The 26,928-nt window shown below is 41.1% G+C and overlaps 1 protein-coding gene across 2 annotated transcripts in view; it reads left to right on the top strand.

Annotated features, from left to right (window-relative positions):
- The first annotated feature begins 4,512 nt into the window (after nt 1–4,512).
- Nucleotides 4,513–26,928, top strand: part of LOC118401224 (talin-2-like) — a 143,081-nt gene continuing 120,665 nt past the window's right edge. Inside the window, exon 1 of one of the 2 annotated variants that reach the window (XM_035798561.2) lies at nt 4,513–4,614. The gene's annotated coding sequence lies outside the window, so the exon portion shown is untranslated. The remainder of the gene's footprint in view (nt 4,615–26,928) is intronic. The other variant, XM_052474935.1, reaches the window with a different exon arrangement.

The raw sequence follows: 26,928 nt of genomic DNA, 5'->3' as shown, positions 1-26,928 counted from the left end.
TACTTTCAAATTGAACACATGTATTTGACCAAAGGAATACATGTTAATTGTTTGTTTGATTTCCATTTATGCAGATGAGCAAGGAAATGTAACTTTGGGTTGTTCACACAAATAAAGTGAAATGGTAAGATTATGGCTGAGGCCTATTGGTGAATGTTATTGAATAGAATAGGAGTCAAACCTCTCTACATCAATTAATTACAGGAAGAAACTATTGCTTGCTTAAGACACTTTAATATGTGCTTGATTTATTATTGACGTCAATACGTAGTCTTTGAGTCAAGTGAATCTTTGTCCATTTATGTTGCTGATAATATTTTCCTATCAATACTACTTACAGTTTTGCTATGAAATAACTGAGTCACTGTAAAAATAGCCTAAGTGTATAGATGTTGCAAAGCCACACACTGAAATCACAATATCCGACAGGTTTGTTTGTCATCTTCTTTTATCGATTTTGAATGCAACACACTATCATTTCAAATCACATGAATACTCAATAGCCTGCCATAAGTATTTCCTATACAGGTCACCACCTTACTGTAGCACATGTATTTGTATTAAATGTAACCTTTATTTATCTAGGCAATTCAGTTAATTAAGAACAAATGCTTATTCACAATAACAGCCTAACCCAGCCAAACTGTGCACCGCCCTATGGGACTCCCAATCACAGCCAGATGTGATACAGCCTGGATTTGAACCAGGGACTGTAGTGACACCTCTTGCACTGAGATGCAGTGCCTTAGACGGGGGCACCACTCAGGAGCCCAGTATAATGACTGTGATATTGGCATGAAGATTAGAACAGTTATAACTGGACTTGTTGAGCAACTCTACAACACAACGCTACTTTGAAGACAAAACAGATCACGCTCTCACATTATTTTAGTCACTTTGAAATTAAAACACAAGTCTAACAGGTCTACACAATGCAACCTGCCTTAATTCATGCCAGGGATACCCTCTTGTGGTGGGAGAAGGATCAGCTTTTATGCCATAAAAACGATTCTATTTTGGACAGTAAAAGAAGATGAGAGCCAATGGAGCATCATAGACACCTCCAATACTTTACCCATAGAGATCACGGATCATTCAATTCTTATTAAAACCATGTCACACCTCAAAAGGCATGGTGTTAAATGGTCATTGACATTGTGTAGGTTGATTAGTATACAGTATAAAGCTGCAGTACACCTTCAATATTCCCTTTGACTTTCCTCTCTGGGTTTCTTAGAAAAGCTCAGTTCTCTAATGGCCAAAGTTCAAGTGGAGTAGCTTAGTAACTATGTGCAACCACACCATTAGACAGATGGTGGGATCATACCTAATGCTATCTCAAGAGATAAAATGTAAAGAGTGGAAGTTCTTAGAAATGTTGTTTTTAAAGGTCCAAACTTATTGTGGTTTCGTCAGCTGCACCTTTTACACGGATTCCAGACAGCGGAGAAAAAGGGGAGAGTGTTTCAAGATCAAATCAAGTCAACATCCCTTATGATCTATTTAGATTTGCTTTCGGGTTTCAAAGCCTATACTTTTCATCGTCTCATCCTATTCGATCAAATTTATTTTTTAAACTAATCCGATTCATAGTTCACTTAAATGTTATCTTTTTAGTTGATCTAAGGTTAATGAGGGTTTTTTTTGCCTCAGAAACTGAAGTGTGATACCAGTTGTCTCATTAGCTTAACCAAATGTATGTGACCCTTGCCCCAGTGAGCTGGATCTGGCAGCAATAATCATCCAGTGCTGCCAGGTAATAATGTACATGTGTTTGAGGGTCACCTCAAAACATAACCTGTTTTCCATCTAAAAGTAATACTATGCCCTTTCATTCCAAACAGGGGGTTACATTCTGTAGGATAATGTATTCCCCCTTCAGAGTATGTAACAGGCTTTCAGTCACCAGGCTGTCCGTGTGTTCATTCACTGCAGCCAACAGAGGGCAACATCGAGCTAGGTAGAAAACACACATTTGTCTTAAATTTGTCTCACACAGATCCCTATGTAGAATGATGGAAACTCTACCTGACCTACCTGAGGAAGTACTACTATATCAGGGATACTGTTCTTTCATATCCTGAAGGGATGCCGCAATGGTTCACATAGAAGGGGCCAATATGGGGGTGTTCTGTAACCAGGCCTCGTCACAGCTCTCCACTAACACGGAGATCCACATCTTCAGCACAAATGTGATTCGAACCCTGAAAAACCACACAACCCCTAATCAATAAACTACAAGTCTTCATCGACAACTGCCTACGTTATGTACGGAGGATATAATGGCCATTTAAAATAGATACATACTCATGAAAAACACAATGGACATACATTAACTGGACTACTACAACCCACAAGGAAAGAGAAAGCAGGGAAGGCTAAAAAACAACTGGAGACACTCCACTCTACAAAAACCGAGTACAGCGGGCAAAAGCCCTTGCACAAAACAGAAATGGGCTTACAAACAAGTATATTAGGCCACCAGCTACATCATCCTGTCACCGGCCACATCATCATGATATGGAGAGGCGGCCGGTGACACTTTGCTTCTTGAAAGTCCAATATCTTGAAAACTTGACGTCTGACATGCAAAACGTTTTGGGACTGTATCAACAGTGGACTAATAAATCAAATACCAAAAGATAGTTTTTGAGTGGATTTTCCCTTTAACTCTGTCTGAAGAACATTTCAAACTCCTGGTTACTTTTGGATCGGAACAGCTATTCATCCCAACGCGCACTGCCAAAGGGCGTCCTAACCACAAACCACAGGTGCTCACTGTTATTGATTGGTGTGACGTCATTGGAGAACGTCACTTTGCCTAATATTAAATGATGTTTATTATTGGGTGTGCGTTAATAGATATGAATACTAAGCCCTAAATAATGAGGCCTAAATGAATAAGGCCTAAATAATTACTGGAAATATTTTGAGATGATTCATATTTATTATAAAGGTTTTATCATTATAGGCTAGCCTACTTACCTATTGTGAAGTTGAAGAAAATGTACCCATGTTATTTGGATCGGACGGCATTGCCCAAGGAAGGGATAGGCAGTTTCCCTTTTGTGTGGCAGTCTGCTATAGTTTCTGTAACAGAGAGGGGCTATAGGCCTAATGTACATAGTTGCTGTGAGCTGTGCCATGACGCATAGGCGTTTGTATTGCGCTGTATAAGTATCTTAACATGTTTATAACAACAAATGTTGATAATGTTTTGTACACTCAGTGTATATGATGATTGTGTATAGACATTATGGGCAGTATATGAATAGAAAAGGTGTGTACAGCAGTAGTTATATATGATAGGCCTTGACTAGAATACAGTACATACAGTACATGTGAAGGGATAAAACAGTAGATTAACATTATTAAAATGACCAGGTTTCAATGACGATGTACATAGGTCAACAGTCTCTAAGGTGCAGGGTTGAGTACCAGGTGGTAGCCAGCTAGTAACTGTGAATACAGTTCAGGGCAGGGCACTGGGCAGAGGCCTGCTAGTGATGACTGTTTAACAGTCTCTGTCCCAGCTTTGATACACCTGTACTGTCTATGCCTTATAGATGATACAGCGGTGAACAGGCTGTGGCAAAGGGGGCCAAGACACATTTGGATGGTTGTTGAGTCAATTAGACCATGCCAATTTGAAGCTTATCTTATTTCAAGCTTATCATGTTATTTCAGAATATTTTGCCAAGGTAGCTGGCTAACTCCTTGATCCTGCTTTGTAGTTTACCCCTCTGCACCCTGTCACCATAAATAAACCATTAGGCCCCTATGCAATTGAAGACGTTGTAAGCCTGCCTTCCTACATCTCCCTTGGCTACCCTGGGCCCCCTATTGTTTTACATAATAACAAGACTCATACAATACAATGCCATTCCTGTTACAACATTACTATACAGGTAAGTTATAGCACAGCATACTGCAAAGTGTTTATTATAGTTACCTGCTGGAGTTTTGGGCAACTGTCTAAACATATTTTAGGTCTATTGTGGAGTGGGCCTAAGTTTACAAAATGGAGTGCAATCATAAGTTGCTTTACCATTTCCATGCCAGATTCATTACAGCAGACATTTAAATAATATGATATGAGCAATGGTTTCTCAAAATCAAATTACGTTTTGTGTGTCATGTATGCCTAAACTAATGACACACATTACTAATAGAATGCTAAATGACTCCAACCAACGCTACATTTTCTATCCCATTACCAGGGAGTGTGTTTTCATTATGTTTCAAATTCCATCCATTTGAGGGGAAATACATGCATCATACGTGCACATAATCGCCCCCTCTCTTTCTCACGCTCTCGCCTGCTCATTCTCCCTCCCTCCATCCCTCAAACGCACACACACGCATTGCATTACTGTATAAGATGAAGATGCGCCAAGTGCTTTGGTATACATACATACTGCTACAATTGTCAACCTACTTTATGGTAAAGAGAGGCTGGATCGTATGGAGTGCGAGTGTGTGACGCGCTTCCTCTTTTCTGCGCACAGAAGTAGGAGGGGCTTGATACGGTGGAGGCAGGACTGCTGCTGCACAGTGTGTGTGTGTGTGTACATCCAATTCAGCTCGAACGCACTAACGAGTGACAGATTTCAGGTAGGATTTAACGTTCTTTTATCGTTCTAACGTGTTTTAACACTGACGTTTTAGGTTGGTATGTGTACTGGCCAACTGGGCTGTATGGTAGCCTATGTCATTACGGTATTTGATTCGAGCGCTCTAATGCATTACACATAATGAAAACCTATGTTCAGTCGTTCTGATTCAGACTCAGAACTGACTTTTAATTTATCTTGTCTATGGGTGTCGCATAAATTCAATATTTAACCAGTTTTATTTTTGACCAGGGTACGTTGCAATTTCATGTGTCGTTTGCCCATAATTGCATCATTGATGATTGTTGATATAATTGCACCTGACACTGCAAACATGTACGTTATTTAATATGTGACAATCATACAACTTCATTAGACATAAGTGGCAAACTTAAGTAAATGTGGACTGGTTTCCTGAACCTCGTGCTAATGGAAAAACATTCAGTCCAGTCTCCAGTGCTGTTATCGGAAGGATCTGCGAATTTAAGAGGCATTCCCATATTGGTGTTGCTAACGTTTTCTGTAGGCTACTTTGAAGGTTCCATAGTCAGTACTGTCATCGCTAGTGTGAATTTGCCGCCATATCATAATGGTAGCCGATGTCTGAAAACTATCAATGCCATGTTATCAAAATTAACCAGTAATATAAGTACTGTAACCCAATACACAACTGGGCTGCTCTACTGCTAGTTTACATCAAGACAAAACAAAATCAGATTATGATATTAGGCTGTAACCCAATAAATCGTGTCCATAGGCGCATCAGTGGTTAAAATAAGAACCTGATTTAAATGTTTTATCAAGGTTGATTGTTTTCCTGTAGCCTACATGTAGTTTGATTGCAAGAATGACTTTAAACAACGAGCCTCCCACTCATAGCATAAGCTTAGCAGTTTACATCAATAGCCTATGATGCTGAGTCCATGTCAGAAGCAGAAGACAGGTTGCGATTACTGCTACTCCTGCCTTCTTGTTCATGCATTTCCAAACCCGAGTTGCGCCCATATTTGGTATCGGAAGGCTACAGATTAAGAGATTTTAAACCATAGTGTCCAAAGGTGCATTCCAGGACAGTCATAAATAATAGGTCCACATTTACCAATCAGGGATCCTTTTTACATTTCTGTCCATCAAACCATTTGGACTAGTATGAATGCCCATATTAGCATGCTCCATATATCAAGATGTGAAATTGATAATAGAGGCACAACATAGACACAAAATAAAGGAAATATCTTGGTAGCCTATAAGTGTGATATCTTGTGCTCAGCTTTTGTCAAAATGGTACATAGTTGATATGTATCAGGGCATTCTGCTCCACAGTAAGCTTCCTTGTTTGCTATATGTGGACCATTCATGTGACAGGTTTCCCACCAGTCTGACATGCTGAATTTCAAATTGACCCTTAACCCTTACCCCCCAGGCACTCCTGTAGATCTGAAAGGAATGCTTATGTGTAATGTCAAGTTTTTAACATATTGCTTAAAGCTATCCAGTCCTTTCAGAACTACGTAAGTGCCTTAGGGGCTGGGGGTTTAATTAGGCCGAGACTAAAATGTCTAAAGTACATCTTTGGCCTTATCAATCACATAGACATTCCATGCAGATTCTTTGCCTGCCCACTCCCCATGTCAGTTGGCAGAGTGCCTTCCTACTCCCATGAGTCAGCTGTCTATCTCTGCATTGCCACTGGAGGAGCTGGAACACAAGTCCTCTATAATGTATGTCAGTCACTATTGGTGGCTAGAGGAAGGGCTCTCTGAAGATCACGTTGACATGATGTGCCAAGAAAGATGCGCTTGAGACTGTGGGCTGCTGGAAAGGATTGAAGAATTCTAAACCTCTTTTTGCAAAGGGATTGTGCTGGATCGGTCAATTGATGAGTGTGTGTTAATTTCACCCTAGCCACTAAACTGATGTGTGCCATAATCAGACTTAAAATACACTCCAGGACTTTGCATAGAGTAATGATATCTGAATGTCATATACTCTTTGAAGAATATGATATTGAAGGATAAGGGTATGTCTAGAGTGTTCAGGTGTTATTCATAGGGATGGGCATTTGACATATTTTGACTGTTCGAGTACTTGAATAAAACAAATTATACATTTTTTTCGAAGGCCCGCCTGGGAAAAAATCTGTATGCATTTGTCTACACTCAGCGGACAGTTTATTTAGTACACCCATCTAGTACCGGGTCGGATTCCCCTTTGCCTCACGAACAGCCTGAATTCTTTGGGGCATGGAAACATCGCTCAATTGGTATCAAGGGACCTAAAGTGTGCCAGGAAAACATTCCCCACACCATTACACCCCGGGAACAGCCTGTACCGTTGACACCAGGCAGAATGGGGTCATGGACTCATGCTGCATACACCAAATCCTGACTCTGCCATCGGCATAACTCAACACGAACCAGGATTAAACGGACCAGGCAATGTTTTTTTCTACTCCTCAGTTGTCCAGTGTTGGTTATCACGTCCCGACTGGAGCCGCTTCTTCTTGTTTATAGCTGATAGGACTGGAGCCTAGCGTGGTTGTCTGCTGCAATAGCCCATCCGTGACAAGGACAGACAAGTTGTGATTTCCGAGAAGCCGTTCTGCACACTGCTGTTGTACTGTGCCGTTATTTGCCCATTCTTGACCGCCTGTTAGTTTGCACGATTCTTGCCATTCTCATTTGACCTCTCATTAAACGAGCTGTTTTCGCCCACAGGACTGCCACTGGCTAACTGTTTTTTGTTTGCCACACCATTTTTGGTAAACCCTAGACACTGTCGTGCATGAAAAGCCTACTGGGCCGGCCGTTTCTGAGATGCTGGAACCGGCGCGCCTGGCACTGAGGATCATATCATGCTCAAAGTTGCTAAGGTCACTTGCTTTGTTCAATCGGACATTAACTGAATGCCTCAATGCCTGTCTGCCTGATTTACAAGGCAAGCCACGTCCACATTACTCATTGTCTGTAGGAGCAAACCATTGTTGTGTACCCAATAAAAATAAAAGCAAGTGCCATGTAAGATTAATTTATTGAAACCTTAAACATCAACTGCTTATATTATAACGTAGAACACAATCTTCAATAAGGCAGTAACCTCAGCAGTGACACTTGCTTGTAGAAGCCTATGGCTGTGCAATGGCATTGCCTTGTTTTGTTAATTTAGCAGACAAGACCGACACTCTTATTTCCTGAGCCCTTATCACAGTGAAGACGCCTATTTTATAGTAAAAAAAACAACATGATGTAATATAACAAAATGAAATAGAACCATATTTTTTTCCAATTGTAAAAGAGTTGCCAGTACAAATCTCATGCCTGGAACAGTTATTCTCAGAGTGATCATTTGAAACGGGGCTCAATTTGGCGAGTTGAAAGACAACTTTTTTCAGGGTTCAAGCCTAAATCTGTCTTCTTTTCAACATACAGAAGTTTTATTTAGTTTATTTTTCCTGTTTGGAATGTTCTAAATGGATGAACAATTCCACATTGAACACTGCATGGTAATTAATTGTGGTGAGTAGGCATACGCTCTGTGTCTTCATCAGAATCATTAAGCATATCTCTTTTCAGTGTGGAAGCTGTCTATGTTTAGTGGTTTATAGCCTATGCTAACAAATTCTAAATGACAGTAACAGTTAGCAAAGTAGCTTAAGCAGAAAATAGAAGGGACACAATTATTCCAAAACTACAGCTCATTGTTGGAACACATATTTTCCTACTTCAATCAACCAGTCCATGTTGAATTTGTGATAAAACTGTCTTCAATTGTCAAGGAATGTTGCTTGTGTATCCCATCAGTTGGATACGTTTTTATAGGGATTTATTACTGTAGGCCTAGCGGGAGCTTGTGTGCGCACTCAGCACGCGTGTAGAGAGAGAGACACGGAGGGTAAAGGAAATTAGGGAGAAGAACATGTGATGCTTGGCTTGTCTTTTGTTGTTGTTTTTGTGCCCCCGCAAATGCACATGTACAAATGGAACACTAGAGTCAAATGCAAATGAATATTGTCTTCAAAACAACATTTCACTTGCCTGTTCGGGCAGCCACAAAGCACATTCCACGAAATAGTTATACAGTATTTGAAAATGAATTGATCGCTAGTTAAAGATCGAGCTTTGACATCCATTCGAATACTCGATTTCTCATGCCCATTCCTAGTTATGCATCCACACTGAACCATTCCAGCGCAAACTCTTGGCCAGTCCATGTTCAGAGATAGTGGGACCTCCCAATGATTCTACAGTACAGAGAATCTGTGCTCCGTCAGTCTGTCTTGTACACAGTTATATTTAGCTAACATTACCACAAGTGTCACAAGCTCAGATGGAGCACGCACTTGCCAACGACAACTGATAAAATCCTGGAAACACAAAGGGGAATTGTGCAGCTATTGATCCAGAGGTTACAATATCAGAAGCACTGTACCACTCTTAAAACTGTCTGAGGCACACAACATATTTGTAGATCCCAACAGAGTAGTCATGTCCATGGGTCTCATTCTACCCTATATTATATCAGTTGTTGATCTAGCCAATAGACATCACAAAACAATATATAGGCCTACCTACAGTAGTAGACCACCTGGTATAGACAACAGACAAGTGAAGTAATCCTGTCTCTGTCATGTGTGCACACATCAGATTATAATCAACATGCATTCAGTGCTGTCAATACGCACTGAAACCTGGTATCAGGTCATACAGTAATTACTATCAGTTTACCTCTTATTGACTTATCCTCATCTAGCTGGAGTACATATACTTCAGCTATCTTTTTAATCATTTGGACATTGCCTTTGCCTAATCACAAGCCATCCATTTAAGAGGCCATTATGAAAATGACTCTGGATTATGGGAAGCTGTTAAGGTCTCTGTTATAACACACTCTAATTAATTAAAAAGTGCCCTCCTTGCGTAAATTATTCAATTTTATTGTGTTCTGGGGAATTACTAGTATTTGAGATCCCATATGGGACTGGGAGACGGCACACTCCAATTACCAGTGGCCCATGCTAGATAAATATATTTTTTCATTTTTGGCAAATTAAGGCATTTTGTGGCATGTGTTTTAGATAAACAGGTGCTACTGACAGTCTAATGAACTGTGCTACTCTCTTCATCACTCATGATCAAAGGCTTGAATAAGTCCAATTACGCTGAACAAAAATCTAAACGCAACATGCAACAATTTCAAAGGTTTTACTGACTTACAGTTCACATATTGAAATAAATAAATTAGGCCCTATTCTATGGATTTCACATGACTGGGAATGCAGATATGCATGTGTTGGTCACTTATACCTTAAAATAAAAAGGTAAGGGCGTGGATCAGAAAACCAGTCAGTATCTGGTGTGACCACCATTTGCCTCATGCAGCGCGACACATCTCCCCCGTGTAGAGCTGATCAGGCTGAATGTGGTCCCACTCCTCTTCGGCAGAGGAGCCTAGTGGTTAGTGTTGGACTAGTAACCGGAAGGTTGCAAGTTCAAATCACCGAGCTGACAAGGTACAAATCTGTCGTTCTGTCGCTGAACAGTTTGTTAACCCACTGTTCCTAGGCCGTCATTGTGTGAAATTGCTGGATATTGGTGGGAACTGGATGACACTGCCTTATACGAGCATCGCAAACATGGTCAATGTGTGACATGTCTGGTGAGTATGCAGTCCAGAACTGGGACATTTTCAGATTTCAGGAATTGTGTACAGCTCCTTGCGACATGGGGCGGTGCATTATCATTCTGAAACATGAGGTGATGGTGGCGGACAAATGGCACGGAAATGGGCCTCAGGATCCCGTAACGGTATCTCTGTGCCTTCAAATTCTCATGGATAAAATGCAATTGTGTTGGTTGTCCCGTAGCTAATGCCTGCCCATACCATAACCCCACCGCTACCATGGGGCACTTCGCTTGCCCACACGACACCATATATGCTGTCTGCCATCTGCCCAGTACAGTTGAAACCGGGATTCATCCGTGAAGAGTACACTTCTCCAGCGTGTCAGTTGCCATCGAAGTTTTAATATTTGCCCAATGTAGTCGGTAACGATGCCAAATTGCCGTCAGGTCAAGACCCTGGTGAGGAGCTTCCCCGAGACAGTTTCAGAAATTTTGTACAGATATTCTTTGCTTGTGCAAACCCACAGTTTCATCAGCTGTCCGGATGGCTGGTCTCAGACTATCCCGCAGGTAAAGGAGCCAGATGTGGAGGTGCTGGGCTGGCGTGGTCTGTGGTCTGTGGTTGTGAGGCTAGTTGGACGTACTGCCAAATTCCCTAAAACGATGCTGGAGACGGCTTAGTGTAGAGAAATTAACATTATGTTCTCTGGCAACAGCTCTGGTGGACATTCCTGCAGTTAGCATGACAATTGTACGTTTCCTCAACTTTAGGCATCTGTCGCATTGTCTTGTGCGACAAAACTGCACATATTAGAGTACCATTTTATTGTCCCCAGCACAAGGTGCAAGTGTGTAATGATCATGCTGTTTAATACGCATCTTGATATGCCACCTGTTAGGTGGATAGATTATCTTGGCAAAGGAGAACTGCTCACTAACAGGGATGTATACACATTTGTATACAACATTTGAGATAAATAAGCTTTTTGTAGGTATGGAACATTTCTGTGATCTTTTATTTCTGCTCATGAAACATGGGACCAACACTTAACAAATGTTAGTTTGAGGTGAAATATGTGGGATAAGACTGTTCTAAGACGTCGATGAGAGACTATACAATCTGTTGATCTGCAAAAAAGCAGTCCAATAATGCAACACAGGTCATAATGACAATGGTTAATTAAAAACAGGGAGTTGTTCTTGGTATAGTGCCAGTGAAGAGGAAAAGCTGCTATTTACTGTGTGTGAGATTTGACCTATGCGTTTCTGCCATCCACTAGAAAGTGGTTTTCGTCCCAGATGTTGCAGTTGCTCCTTCACCAACATAACATTCCTGGATGGAATTCCCCAGGAAATGTTTAGTCGCAGGGTTGGGAAGTAAGGGGTTGGGACTGTTGGGGAAGTGAGGGTTTTGGAGTCATCAGAGAGTGTGATTGATGAACCATAATAATGCATGATGATGATTGTGTGGGAGCTGGAAACTGCAGCACACCCTGTGCTATACTGTACTGCTGTGGCTCTTGACCCTGTATTTGTGTTCTCTGTTTACAACTGAAATAGATCTCTCCTTTTCACTGATGTCTATATGGTCACGCACAGCAGCTTCCATAGGTCTTGCCTCATCCTCCCCTGTTTTTTCAAGGAACTCAAGTATGTTATTCTTTCTTCTTCCTATGCTTTGGGCCAACCATAATATTTCTAGCATGGTGGATGGGTTTTACAATGACTAACCATGGGTACTGTGAACTATCCCTTTGATTCCGTGGCAATGAAAGGCTTGGGTGTGGTGAATTGGTGGTTTATCTTATTTATTAAGTTAAGATTGTCTGTGTGGTTGTTTGGTGGTTGGTTGTTGGGTGTGTGTTCAGGTTAAAGGAGCAAGACATTATTAGACTTAGACAGTGAGAAAAAAAACTGTTGTTGTTGTTGGTTTAATATGTTCTGTCCACATGCCACTAGTTTGAGTATGGTGCATGTGGCGTGTCTCATATGAGACACTGATGGAACTCCTGCATCATAGCTTTTCACTGGAGCAGCACTCCTCTTTGTGATCCAATAGCACTTACACAGCCTGGAGGATTGTTTTGGGTAGTTGTCCTGTTGAAAAACAAATTATTTTCACACGAAGCGCAAACCAGATGGGATGGTGTATCGTTGCAGAATCCTGTGGTAGCCATGCTGGTTAAGTGTGCCTTGAAATCTAAATAAATCACTGAGTGTCACCAGCAAAGCACCCCCACACCATCACACCTCCTCCTCCATTCTTCACGGTGGGAACCACACATGCAGAGATTGTCCGGTCACCTACTCTGCTTCTCACAAAGACACCGCGATTGGAACCAAAAATCTCAAATTTGGCCTCATCAAACCAAAGGACAGATTTCCACTGGTCTAATGTCCATTACTTGTGTTTCTTGGCCCAGGCAAGTCTCTTCTTCTTATTGGTGTCCTTTTGTAGTAGTTTCTTTGCAGTAATTCGACCACAAAGGCCTAATTCACACAGTCTCCTCTGAACAGTTGATGTTGAGGCTGCAGCTGAGGTAACTCTGGGTCTTCCTTTCCTGTGGCGGTCCTCATGAGTCAGTTTCATCATAGCGCTTGATGCTTTTTGCGACTGCACTTCAATAACTTTTAAAATGTCTTCAAATGTTCTGCGTTGACTGACCTCCATTTCTTAAAGTAATGATGGACTGTTGTTTCTCTTTGCTTATTTGAGTTGTTCTTGCCATAATATGGTCTTGGTCTGGTATTGGTACTGTAAGTGCATGTGATGCCAAATAACCTACAGTGAATTTGTCTCCCAGAGTCTGTTGGAAAGCAGACTGAACCAGGTTTTCTTCTAGGATTTTGCATGTGCTTAGCTCTATTCCATAAATGTTTTATCTTAATTAAACTCCCTAGTTTTTGCCGATAACAAGCATACCCATAACAATGCAGCCACCACCTTGCTTTAAAAAAATATGAATTGTGGTGTTACTCAATGATTTGTTGTTGAATTTACCCCAAACATATTGCTTTGTGGTAAGGACATAAAGTTAATTTATTTTCCACATTTTGTTCAGTTTTACTTTCATGCCTTATTGCAAATAGGATGCTTGTTTTGGAATATGTTTTTATTCTATACAGGCTTCTTTTCACTCTGTCATTTAGGTTTCTTTGGTGTAGTAGAGTTGGGTGGTATCCAGATTTTCATATCCGCATACCTTCCTTCTCTCACACTTGGATTTACAGTATTACCGGTTTAGTACACAAGGGGGCACAATTTATTTTTTTAAAGACCATTTGGTGTCTATTACCAGAATGCTAACAAAATTAGCACAAGTAATAGCAAATTTCGATAGAGGCTGCTAACTAAATGAGGGCAAATGAAAATAAGCTAATTGCAAAGACCGGCAGTCCAGCATATAAAGTTATACATATATAGGTAGGAGCTACTGAATGTCATGTTTCGTTAATTTGGACATTTACAAGCAAATGTGATTGGGAGACATTGTGCTTAATGAACACATTTTTGAGGCACGCTTGTTTGAAGAAAGGACAGGACTGTGTAAACACTGTGTTTGTGTGGAGTCTGGGAGTTGCTAGGGCAACAGGCATGCCAGCTCTGCTCAGAGAAGATAGGGGAGGAGCAGACGGGCCCAGAACTGAGAGGATAAAAAATGCAAGGAAATCAAGCTGCAGTGGCAGCTGTACATATAACTCATCCAAAGGGCTTTGACTTCTCAACCATGGCAGAAAACTAACATAATATAATGCCCTGTGACCTTATTAATTCAGCCACTTACTTAGATAACTAGCATGTTAAACTTAGGGGTCGCCCTAACGCGGAATTCTTTGTTCTCACGCAGGAAAAAATATTAAATGCGTAAGAAATATCTTGTTGCATTTTGTTAATGCAAATATAAAATGCTTCATATTGTAATTTCTACTCAGCATCAAACACATTTTGTGCTTCAGTTGCACTTGGATTAGAATTCAGGAACGAGCCTTCTATCAAAAGACCGCGCTCTGACTGAAGTGTAGCTTCTTTTCTCTGGTATTGTTCTCGGTGTAGCCAGCCTACTTCTCTCTGGTAAAATGCCAGATTAACTTTGGGAAAAACATTAGTAAATGTAGCTGATTACATTATTTCTATAATGAACATTAGAAATATAATGGCCATGCATAATTTTTAGCAAACAATACCTTGATTTTTAATTGTAAGCTCATTTAGCTGCTAGCCAAATAATGTTGCACTTCTGTTGTCGCCTGATGACAATGAAGCTATTTTCTGCTGAATGTGTTGCACTCATTTATTTTCTGTGAAGGAAAACTATAGTTGTACGTCCCTGATCACTCTATTGAAACAAAAAAACACTGTTGACTTTCAATATAAAACAAGACCTCTGTCAATACATAGCTGGACTCACCTGCTCCTGCACTCTCCCGTTGTGCCATTTACAAACACAAACGTGACTGGCTCAACTGTTCTGGGGAGCTACGGTAAGATTCATAATGTGAAATGATTAACGTGGTGTGCTTTATCTCCTAACATATTGCACAAGTTGACTGCAAGTATCTACTTAAAAAGTAGCAAAATGTTGACTAACCATCCCGTGGCTATTTCCAAATTCCCCAGTATATGGTATTTACGGTATACTACCTAGTTTCATGTGCATTTTTATAATCATCTGATTTGACCACATATGCACAGTGGTGTAGTGCAGTGTTTCCCAACCATTGTCCAGGGTTACAATAAAAATGTGTACTGTTGGTGGTACTCGAGGACCAGGGTTGGGAAACAGCGGAAGGTATACGTTCTCATGCAACGCACTACCACAGAAATCTGTTCCTTTTCTTACCCCTGTGCTTATCTGATCCCTTACCCTAACATACCAGCCATAAGTGCTAGGTCTATTATTACATGCTGGATATCATGGTGAATGAATTTCACATTGCCATTATTTTAGGTTATTCTAAATGTCACCATTTCTCGTAGAATGTTACTTTGCCGAGTGTGCGGTTAAAAACAAATAAAATAAAGAAATAATGTGAATGTACCCACTTCTCCATGTACCACTACTCTACTGCGTATTTGTTATTTGACTTGAGGTGGCTGAGCATTACAAAGTGTACAGTAGGATTGTAGTTTGCACTCTGATTATCCTCCTACTGCAGTTCTTTTAAAGATGTTTATCACAACTCCGGAGGACTCAAATTGACAGCCTTAATGAGAATAAAAAAACAAAAAGAACAATAAATGTTGTGCTGTCACATACACAGGATGGGTGCAGTGAAATGTGTTATACGATGCCCCTACAGTAAATTAAGATTAAGTGCCTCCCTCAAGGGCACATCCACAGATTTTTTTTCTCTCACCGGCTGGGGTTTTCGAACAAGTGACATTTCGGTTACTGGCCCAATGCTGTAACCGCTAGGCTATCTGACGCCCATAGAAAAACACCTGGCTGTCATTACCCCATAATGACTGTTTGTTCCCAGTGAATAATGGTTATCTTGTTGTGACATGCCTGTGTTTTTTGTTCAAGTGTAGTGGACCAGACTCATGGTCTACTGGCACTCTGTTAACCCCTCTAAAACTAGGATTATATCTCACTCATGTTTACACTTCCATAATTTTTACTGTTGGTGAACAAATGCCACGGTAGTCTTACACATGGGGTGTGTGTGTGTGTGTGTGTGTGTGTGTGTGTGTGTGTGTGTGTGTGTGTGTGTGAGAGAGAGAGACCGGGCCAACGTGACCATAGCTATATTTCCATCATGTCCAGTGATTTTTTTTTGATGTCGTCGACATTTAGAACGTTTGCATAGAAAATAAATGTCACAATTTCCTGCTATGGTGCGTTTCCATTTAACTGTTATGTGTCGATACAAACAGCTGGACGTAATGACGTCACACCTACATTGTTTTAACTTTTCAGCAAAACCTAGAATGTCGAATACAAATGAAGAAGTTGAAGTGTTTCCATTACCCATTTAGGAACATTTTGCGTTAATAAATTGCAGACAGCCTGCATGCCCTCCCACCTATCTCTTTCATGTTGCAGGTAGCCTGCAAAATTCTACATGGATAGAATGCTAGAATATTTGCCATATTCTAATTATTGTCATGTGCAATGTATCGCCACGGCCCGTGCCCTGGTGAATCTTGCACTCCTGTAGATCTGAAATAATTGGATGGTGAAACTTGCATCCAGCCAACTAGAAAAGCAAGTTAAAGCAATTCAGTTGTTCTTTTCTCTGGTACTTTTCTCGGTATAGCCAGCCTACTTCTCTCTGGTAAAATGCAAGATTTAGCAAACAGTAGGTAATAATTAAATTAGGCAACTCATCATTTATTTGAAAAACACTGTTTCAATCATTATTTGATTGAAACAGTGTTTATCTTTAGAAAATGTATCCTATATCTGCCGTTTCCATTACAACATTGCTTTTGGCGAATAAACCTGGGTCAATGGAAACCTGCCTACATTAGGAGAATTAGGAGCTGTCTCTGTGGGTTCCTGAGGGCATTGCCCCCCCCATCACCACGCTGGGAGTGCTCTGTGTTGGCAGGGTCTACCACAGCAGCCCATAGGAGCCAAAGGTCAATGACAGTGGAACGCTGAGAACTGCTGATCAAGCTGCTCATCGATCCGCATTAATGAAACATCACTGCTAAATATGGCAGAGCAGGAGAGCTGTTGGACATAGAGGACATTTGGATTCGATTCATTTTTATGAATGTTGTTCTCTCTATATTCAAGATTACATTGTTTATCAGACTGGTAGAGGTGATGGTACTGTATAGTTTGAAAATCATCCCATTGTAAGTAGCCTACGCCATGATGGCAGTGGGCCAGTGGCTTTAAAGCCAGACTCCCTGGACAACAGATGACGCCAAGGGCTGGGGGAGCAGGGAGCTTGGATGTAAATACAACAACAAATGAACCAAAACAATGATATTGTTGTTGAACTACACAGTTGATTAGCTAAGGACAAGCCAATGCTTCCCGATCAGATCAAGGTCAATAGGTTCCTTCTCGTCAGGCTCCTGGTGCAGGGCAGCTGTCAGGATGTTTACATGGCTGTCTGTCTGCTGGAGACGACCATCCTGTCTAAAGATCACCTCAGAAATAGTGCTGTCCTCTAGTGAGATCCTCTGCAGCTTGCTGCTGACCCAGCGATACCAGGCTCCAGCCCCCTCTCTCTCCCCCCTCTCTCTCTCCCCTCACTCTCTCCTCTCCAGAGCCCAGCGCCCTTTCAGGCTAGCCCAGCTAGTCAGCCACTTCTGTCTCACAGCTACGGCGTCAGCACCTTGACTCACAGGGAGAGAGTGGGCCATTTTGGCAGACAGCGAATTATTTCACATTTGGAACGGAAATGCATTTGGCTGCTAGAAGCTGTGTTGAGTGAGTGCCTTGTTTTAGTCCTGTGCGTTTAGCTCATCAGCATAACCAGCAGTAATGTCATAGGGATTCTCAGTGTACCCGATGGGGAAGATGAGTCGCATCAGTAGTTTTGATCTATAACAGTGATTAATTCTGACAAGGCCTTCTAATGATTGATAAGCAATGCATTTCAACAATGAAAAATATTATCATGTACCATCAATTTGAAACATTTCCTGTTAACAGTGTTTAATTAAGCCATAGTTTATTTCTTCTGACATGGGTGTGTTCAACGTGTTTGTTTCTATCACTGCAGCTCTGGTGATCATCATAACTGGACTCACTGTGTGGTCTTCCCTCTCTTACAAAGGAGCATGCATCGCCTTGTTGTCTACAGCTTTGGTCTGACAGTCACAGTACACTGAGGAGCTGATTGGCAGTTTGTTTGTATTGTGTACAATGTGCTCTGTGCTGTTCTGACTCTTGTCTCAACAGGGTTCTAAACAACATCACAGTACTCTCATAGTTTGTTGTGTAACTGAGAAACTGGACTGAGTGTTAATCTCTAGGAACCTGGCTGGTGCAATCCCAGCAGCTGTAAAGAGGTTAAGAACAGTACTGTACTGCTAGTATAGGCCTATATCCATGGGACTCTTCTCGTCTTCTGACCTCTTGGAGAAAGATACCATTTTTAGAGCTACTGTTCCACAATGGTCGCCTATCATATTTCTCTACATTATATATGAGGTTATTTTCTTCTATGGTAGATTACAAACCAGGTGGTTTGAGTCCTAAATGCTGATTGGCTGAAAGCCGTGGTATACCACGGTTATGACAAAACATGTATTTTTACTGTTCTAATTACGCTGGTAGCTAGTTGATAATAACAATAAGGCTCCTCGGGGGTTTGTGGCATATTGGCCATAATATCACGTGATATATGGCCAATAAACCATGGCTAAGGGCTCTATCTAAGAACAGCCCTTAGCTAAGGAAAATTGCACACATCCACAGGCCTTATTGTTTAATTATACTAGTTATTTATAGATTTATTGTATTTTAAGCCATAAATACCAGCATTGATTATTATTATTATATTGGTCATCAACAAAACATTTTCATATGGAACATTTTCATCATACACCAGACAGTTGGTGCATTCATGCACTGTTCAGCACAATGTAACAATCTCTGTGATGTGCTTTTCCTCTGTGTAAAAGCAGACCTGTTTCTGGGAAATGACCTCTCTAATGTATCTAACCTCTCCTCACAGCCACATGAACATGCCCCAATTAAATAGCTTCATCCTCCATTTCCACTGCAATCATGTCCATGCTTACACTCTGTCTCCTGTTCATCCTCTGTGTGGGATGGTCTGCTCTTTCACTATGCAATATTTATGCAACGAAGCAGCCACAGTATCGCTTTCAGCTCTCTCCACATATCCTATATGAACATAACATTCACCAGAGACATTACAGATCTGTTGTCTGTTTGTTAGAAGTAGCGTATTTAGAATGTCAGGATCTATTCACATTTGTGCCAGATGTATTAAATAACGAGAGAGGAAAAAAATTCCAGTTTGTTTTAATTCTAACCATTCATTTAGTTCTGTAATGGGTGTGAAAGGTACAATTTGAAAACCAAAGATACTGACCCACTGTGCAATCATACAATACAGATTGTAGGGTTTTTGGTTCAGACTTGGGTACAGGGATATGTAATGTACAAGGATGGATCATGCTATTTCATCTTGTATGGATTTTACATTTACATTACATTTACATTTAAGTCATTTAGCAGACGCTCTTATCCAGAGCGACTTACAGATTGGTGCTTACACCTTATGACATCCAGTGGAACAGCCACTTTACAATAGTGCATCTAAATCTTTTAGGGGGGGGGTGAGAAGGATTACTTACCCTATCCTAGGTATTCCTTGAAGAGGTGGGGTTTCAGGTGTCTCCGGAAGGTGGTGATTGACTCCGCTGTCCTGGCGTCGTGAGGGAGTTTGTTCCACCATTGGGGGGCCAGAGCAGCGAACAGTTTTGACTGGGCTGAGCGGGAACTGTACTTCCTCAGTGGTAGGGAGGCGAGCAGGCCAGAGGTGGATGAACGCAGTGCCCTTGTTTGGGTGTAGGGCCTGATCAGAGCCTGGAGGTACTGAGGTGCCGTTCCCCTCACAGCTCCGTAGGCAAGCACCATGGTCTTGTAGCGGATGCGAGCTTCAACTGGAAGCCAGTGGAGAGAGCGGAGGAGCGGGGTGACGTGAGAGAACTTGGGAAGGTTGAACACCAGACGGGCTGCGGCGTTCTGGATGAGTTGTAGGGGTTTAATGGCACAGGCAGGGAGCCCAGCCAACAGCGAGTTGCAGTAATCAAGACGGGAGATGACAAGTGCCTGGATTAGGACCTGCGCCGCTTCCTGTGTGAGGCAGGGTTTTGGTGGAAGACATTTTCATTAGTCTGTTTTTTAAATCTCTGCTTGCATTCAATCATGGCTGTGAATTTATCATTAGTTACTTAAATATGCCCCCCTCTTTCGTTCTCTTGTCTTTGTTACCTCTCGCTGGCGCTCTCATAATCTTTGTAATATACACAAACTGAAATGCGATATTTAAAGACTATCTAATAAGGAGGAAAGGGGAATTAAGATTGAAGGGCATAAAAAGGTCCATTCAGCAACCAATAATGGCCTTACTGTAGATATCTACCGTGTCAGAGTAAATGCTTGTGTGCAGAGCAGTGTGCTAAAAACAGCATCAGTGGACACACAGTGACAATGGCATGGTGTCTACAGTAGCTGTCACTTTGGAGGGCCTCTTCCTACTCATGCACCACCTGCAATGCACAAACTACTGAGACTGCCTGTATGGTTTTCTCCAGAGGAGGTCTAATGTACAGTAGCCGACTAACAGTGCAAGGCATAGTCAGAACATTTTTAAAAATCTATTAATATTAAAAAGTATATGCAGAAGCAGTTTGTCTAGTACTGAAATGGAAATGCTGTCTATAGGTTTCAAATGATACTGTGTGAACTTTTTGCCACCTTTACCATCTGCTCTGTGTATAGTGCATGGCAGCTGCAGTCTGTTTCATGCAGGTCTTCAGTTTCCACAGACGTGAAATGGCACTTTACCCAGTGACGGGTGGTGGGCCACCCGGGGTAGACAGGCTATCCTCTGCCATCCCCAGGAGATGGCTCCTATCCAGCCTGGATCGGTCAGGGCCAGAGGGTGTCATGTAACACCACCAGGTGTGTGTGCCAGTCTAGGGTCATAGGTCACAGCATCACTATGAACACGGCTGGTAGGGCTCTCCTTTTGATATACTGTACAAGACTGGCTGATGGAAGGCTTTATTCCACTTATAGTTCCTCATGTAAAGCAGCTTTCTCATTCATTATCTATGCTCACGTTTCTTTCTTTTTCATAATCCATAAGAATGTAATTATTGACTCGGTTATTTAATGACTGCCAGGATCTCTGGCATTTATTAGTGATCTACTGGCCTATGTGAGTAGCTCATACTGGGGAAACATGCACTATATTTACAGTTTGATTTGATTTCTCTGGGCCTGGGAAAAGACTGTAATAAATTATAGGAGTGTCATGCAGAGAGGCACTGCAGAGCTGTATGAATTCCCTGTAGGGATGAGGGACAAAGAGGGAGCAGTGCAGAGAGGGTTTTGAAAGGGACCGCTGTGCTGTGAGAGAGAGAGAGAGAGAGCCAACTCTCACTCTCTACTACTGACACATGGAGGAAGCTTGCTGCTGTGCTGTAGGCTTACCGGATAAGGTGGCTGCCTCTTCTTCTTTTCATGTGACAACAAAAGGACCATGGCAGTTTTCTCTGTGCTTTGATGGCCATAGCATGCAATCTCTGCACATTGTCAGTGTATCAGGTTCAGGTTTAGGTTGCCCGGGTGGCAGAACAGTTTTTCAGAGCTTGTGTTTAGTGCCTGAGGGATCTATAGTATGTCAGAGTGGCTTTAATGTTCAGCACTATCACCTGCGACATTGGTGCCAGTTGTCCTCTGTGTACACTAGATCCACACGTCCACTACACCCCATTCACAGCTCAGCACTGGAGCTAAGGGGCTAATTGAATTACACCCCCTCCATATTCCTTCTCTATTCCTCTCTGCCCCATGGGGAGGCACAACTAATCATTTGGAATCTCTTCTTTTCAGGAAAGGGGAGGTGGGAGTAGGGGCGTGGTTATCCAGTGTGTAAGCAGAAGGGAAGGCTGATGTTGGGATTAGATGGCGTCTCTCCAGAAGGACACTAACCTACTGACCTGTAAGGACATCTGGGCCGGGCTGGCAACAGATGCTCCACAGATGTGCCCAACTTCTAGTTCGCTAATGAAAGATGATTTGATATTCAGAACATGATAGAAAGAGCCCCGTGATGCCTCTTATGGTACAATTCTTAATGGCACGTTTCACATGTCTGTCTGAGCATTTGAGTGGTGGTTTTGGTGTGTTTTGTACAGAAGTATTAATTGAGTGCACTGCTCAGTTTGAATATTTGACCATGTTGAATTTGTATTTGTTTGAGACATTTATATAATGTGCCCTGTACGCTACGTGGCTTAGAGAGCAGTTACGAGAACTCTACAGTCTGTACTAGAGGTCGACCAATTAATCGGAATGGCTGATTAATTAGGGCCGAATTCAAACTTTCATAACAATCGGAAATCTGTATTTTTGGACGCTAAAATTAATTATATATATAATATATATTTAAAAAAAAAATGTTTACACATTTATTTAACTAGGCAAGTCAGTCACTTATTTTCAATGACGGCCTTGGAATGGGTTAACTGCCTTGTTCAGGGGCAGAACGACAGATTTTCACCTTGTCAGCTCTGGGATTCAATCTTGCAACCTTACGGTTAAACAAGTCCAACCACCTGCCTCTCATTGCACTCCACCACGAGCCTGCCTGTTACGCAAATGCAGTAGAAGCCAAGGTAAGTTGCTAGCTAGCATTAAACTTATCTTATAAAAAACAATCAAACAATCAATCATAATCACTAGTTAACTACACATGGTTAATGATATTACTAGTTTATCTAGCGTGTCCTGCGTTTCATATAATCGATGCAATGCTGGGGGATGATTTAACAAAAGCGCATTTGCGAAAAAAGCACAATCGTTGGACGACTGTACCTAACTATAAACACCAATGCCTTTCTTAAAATCAATACATGGAAGTATATATTTTTAAACCTGCATATTTAGCTAAAAGAAATCCAGGTTAGCAGGCAATATTAACCAGGTGAAATTTTGTCACTTCTCTTGCGTTCATTGCACGCAGAGTCAGGGTATATGCAACAGTTTGGGCAGCCTGGCTCATTGTGAACTAATTTGCCAGAATTTTACTTAATTATGACATAACATTGAAGGTTGTACAAAGTAACAAGAATATTTAGACTTATGAATGCCACCCGTTAGATAAAATACCGAACGGTTCCGTATTTCACTGAAATAATAAATGTTTTGTTTTCAAATTTATAGTTTCCGGATTCGACCATATTAATGACCAAAGGCTCGTATTTCTGTGTGTTATTATGTTATCATTAAGTCTATGATTTGATATTTGATAGAGCAGTCTGACTGAGCGATGGTAGGCCGCAGCAGGCTCGTAAGCATTCATTCAAACAGCACTTTCGTGCATTTTGCCAGCAGCTCTTTGCAAGCACAGTGCTGTTTATGACTTCAAGCCTATCAGCCTAATGGCTGGTGTAACCAATGTGAAATGGCTCGCTAGTTAGTGGGGTGCGCGCTAATAGCGTTTCAAACGTCACTCGCTCTGAGACTAGGAGTAGTTGTTCCCCTTGCTCTGCATGGGTAACGCTGCTTCGAGTGTGGCTGTTGTCGATGTGTTCCTGGTTCGAGCCCAGGTAGGGGCGAGGAGAGGGACGGGAGCTATACTGTTACACTGGCAATACTAAAGTGCCTATAAGAACATCTAATAGTCAATGGTATATTAAATACAAATGGTACAGAGAGAAATAATCCTATAAATACTATATTAACTACAACCTAAAACCTCTTTACTTGGAATATTGAAGTCTCATGTTAAAAGGAACCGCCAGCTTTCATATATTCTTATGTTCGGAGCAAGGAACTCAAACATTAGCTTTTTTTACATGGCACATATTGCACTTTTACACTTTGTTTTTGCATTATTTAAACCAAATTGAACATGTCTCATTATTTATTTGAGGCTAAATTGATTTTTATTGATGTATTATATAAAGTTAAAATAAGTGTTCATCCAGTATTGTTGTAATTGTCATTATTACGAATAAATAAATAAAAATTGTCTGTTTTTTTTTTTTTAAATCGTGATCTGCTTTTTTGGTCCTCCAATAATCGGTATCGCCGTTGAAAAATCATAATCGGTCGACTTGTACTCTGTACTCACTTGTAAAGGGACACATACAAAACAATTTGGAGTTCTCCTGATGTATTGTAATTGCTATAATGGGAACAACAACCTGCCAGGCGGGAGTGAGCTTCTTTCTCCTTGACCTTTGACTGACTATGGTAAAGTTGTGGTTACGCATGGGTCTGATGTTGTTATTATTGCTAACATTAAGCAGCATTCACCCGGTTTGTCTGCTGTGGTTTGTTTTGGGAGATGTTTATATGACCCTATTAAATCCACGTGGGGGAGAATGAGGATGGAATCACGGAATCCAAAAATTAAAATTACATTAATCAATATTTCCCCAGAAAAATCAAAATACATGAACTAAATGCTTCAGTGATTTGTATTTTCCTTCATCTTTCTGAAATGGCACGTGTGTGTGTGTGTGTGCGCGTCTACACTTCATGTAGCAGCAGTTAGTAATGATGCTAATGATAGCCTTCTTCTGGTACCGATGGAAAGGCTTTCCCACAATCCTTCTCAATTAAGTGTTAACTACACAGTAGCCTATGCCTACAGTACCTGGCAGAATATGATTATTTGCATCAATCTAGTGGCCATTAATTTTGCAAACTCTGAAATCACATGAGCACTACAGAAACATTGCTAACCAAACAATGGTCTCTTGCTGGTGCACACTTGCATAAAAGGGCAACTACACCCAAAAATCTAATTTCTTCTATTTTTCCTAAACCTCAAAAGTGGTCTCCTGATGTGGTTGAAGCATTGTTGTGGACATGGAATATCCAATTGTGTTGTTTTTCTAAAAGTGTGCTTTTGAGAGTAAAAACTGAAACCTGGAAAAACTCAATGGAATTTTGGGAAAAACCAAAACGGAATAAGGCAAACAATATAGCAGATTTTATAGGGCCGTATGTCTGTGATAAGTCACATTAACTGTTACTACATCTGTAGAAGCCATGCAAATAAAGTACCACCGGCCCAGAGAAATGGCATTGATTTAATTTTCTGCCTGTCTGTGTTACTCTCAGGGTACTAGGTAGAAGATTACATGGGAATGTCATATCTAAATGGAGAGATTCAATAATCAACTGCATGTCTGGAGGAGATGGGTCTCTGTTCTCTGCCTCACAAGTAGATGTGGAAGTTTAAGAGATATTAGCTACTCTTCCTCTGGCTCGTCCAGACCTCTGGAGCGTAGCCTATCCTCAGATACAGTTTGAAGTATGGTGTGGCAGTCTCTGCTCGTTTGGACAATGGAGGCCATCTGACAGTCTAGGCTAATCCCTGTCAGGGATCTTTCCCCTCACAGCTCTGAGCTGAACCTCACTGAGGCCAGGCCAGTTATCATAGGCCAACGCTAAAACAATTCACTGCCTCTCTCTCTGCCTGCCTAGTCTCTCTGATGTAGCTAGGGGAGAAGGGCAGGCTTGGCAGAGCACTCCTCCACTGCACCAGTGGCCTCTGTACTGGCACTGGTGTTCCTTACATACAACCACATGATTTCACATGAAATGTCAGATGAATTCATGTGAAAATGGGTTTTGCAACACTTCACATGTTTTCACGTGTAGTTTCATGTTCTCACATGTTGCTTCACAAGTCACGTTATCACATTAACGTTATCACATTCTGTGTGTTACTGTTCATAAGGACAGCATTGGGTAACTTAACTTTGTACTTTTGATAAATCAGTATATCTGCAGAATGGATGGTGTACATACTGTATATGTAAATGTTATACTTAAAAGTTATATAGATATAACTTGAATAAGATAACTTATCAGCTCCTCTTACTATCTTTCCTGCTCTGATATTGTTAGATCTCATTCTATAATGACATTTCAACAACTCATATGGAGAGCGACAGATTACTAAGTAGAATACTATATACCCTGACAGTAAGTATCAAAAGCCCTATGGTTTACCTATCACCTCTCCGTATCCAAGAACCAATGTATTTTTCATGAAAAGAAACTTGATACTGTATGCCTTTGCTAACACACCCTCCTCTATTATACCGTCATTCCTTCTCTCTGGGTTCCTCAGTTCTAAGGACATCTTCACATTGGGTTCCCCCTCAAGGTACTGTTAAAATCTTAATCCCATACTGTAAATGGTATCAACTGCTCTTTTTGAGATTGTCATCTATATGAATAACCCTGTTGATAAATGCCATACATTCCTGACTTGTGATACTATATGTGCTGTTTGAAAAGGGGCATTTTATACAGTTAAACTTAATAGGTATAATATATCTAGCTGGCAAACATTTAGTTGTGAATTCCATATTGTAACTAGATTGCCTGGCGCATGCTGCACAACAGTGAGTTATTTACAAAGTTCTGGTCTCTCGTCTTCGTGTGCTTGTAAACAAACACAACGTGACACATGACTGGAGACTACCATAAGCTTATAATAATGTTACAGGTGAAATTAACAATGCAATGTTCTTTATCTCCTAATGTATTGCACAAGTTGACTGCAGGTATTTACTAGAAAAGTAGCTACACATATTCAAATGTATTTAAAAAACTACAAATAAATAGTTTCAACAGTATTGATGGTATTTTAATACCCTCCCATGGCTATTTCCAAATACCCCAGTATACAGTATATACAAAATACCGTCCAAGCCTAAACCACACCTGTTTGGAAGCACCTGCTTTTAATATACTCTGTATGCTGCATTTACTCAAGTGTTTTCCTTTATTTTGGCAGTTACCTTTATGTACAATATATTCAATTGAATTTCTCTGCGTAAAACATGCATAAAAATCAAATCAAAGTTTACTTGTCACGTGTGCCGAATACAACAAGTGTAAACCTTACAGTGAAATGCTTACTTACAGGCTCTAACCAATGGTGCGAAGAAAAAGGTGTGTGTGTGTGTGTGTGTGTGTGTGTGTGTGTGTGTGTGT

This window comes from Oncorhynchus keta, chromosome 22, assembly GCF_023373465.1.
Source record: "Oncorhynchus keta strain PuntledgeMale-10-30-2019 chromosome 22, Oket_V2, whole genome shotgun sequence".
NCBI lineage: Eukaryota > Metazoa > Chordata > Actinopteri > Salmoniformes > Salmonidae > Oncorhynchus > Oncorhynchus keta.
This window is presented reverse-complemented; position numbering and strand designations above follow the sequence as displayed.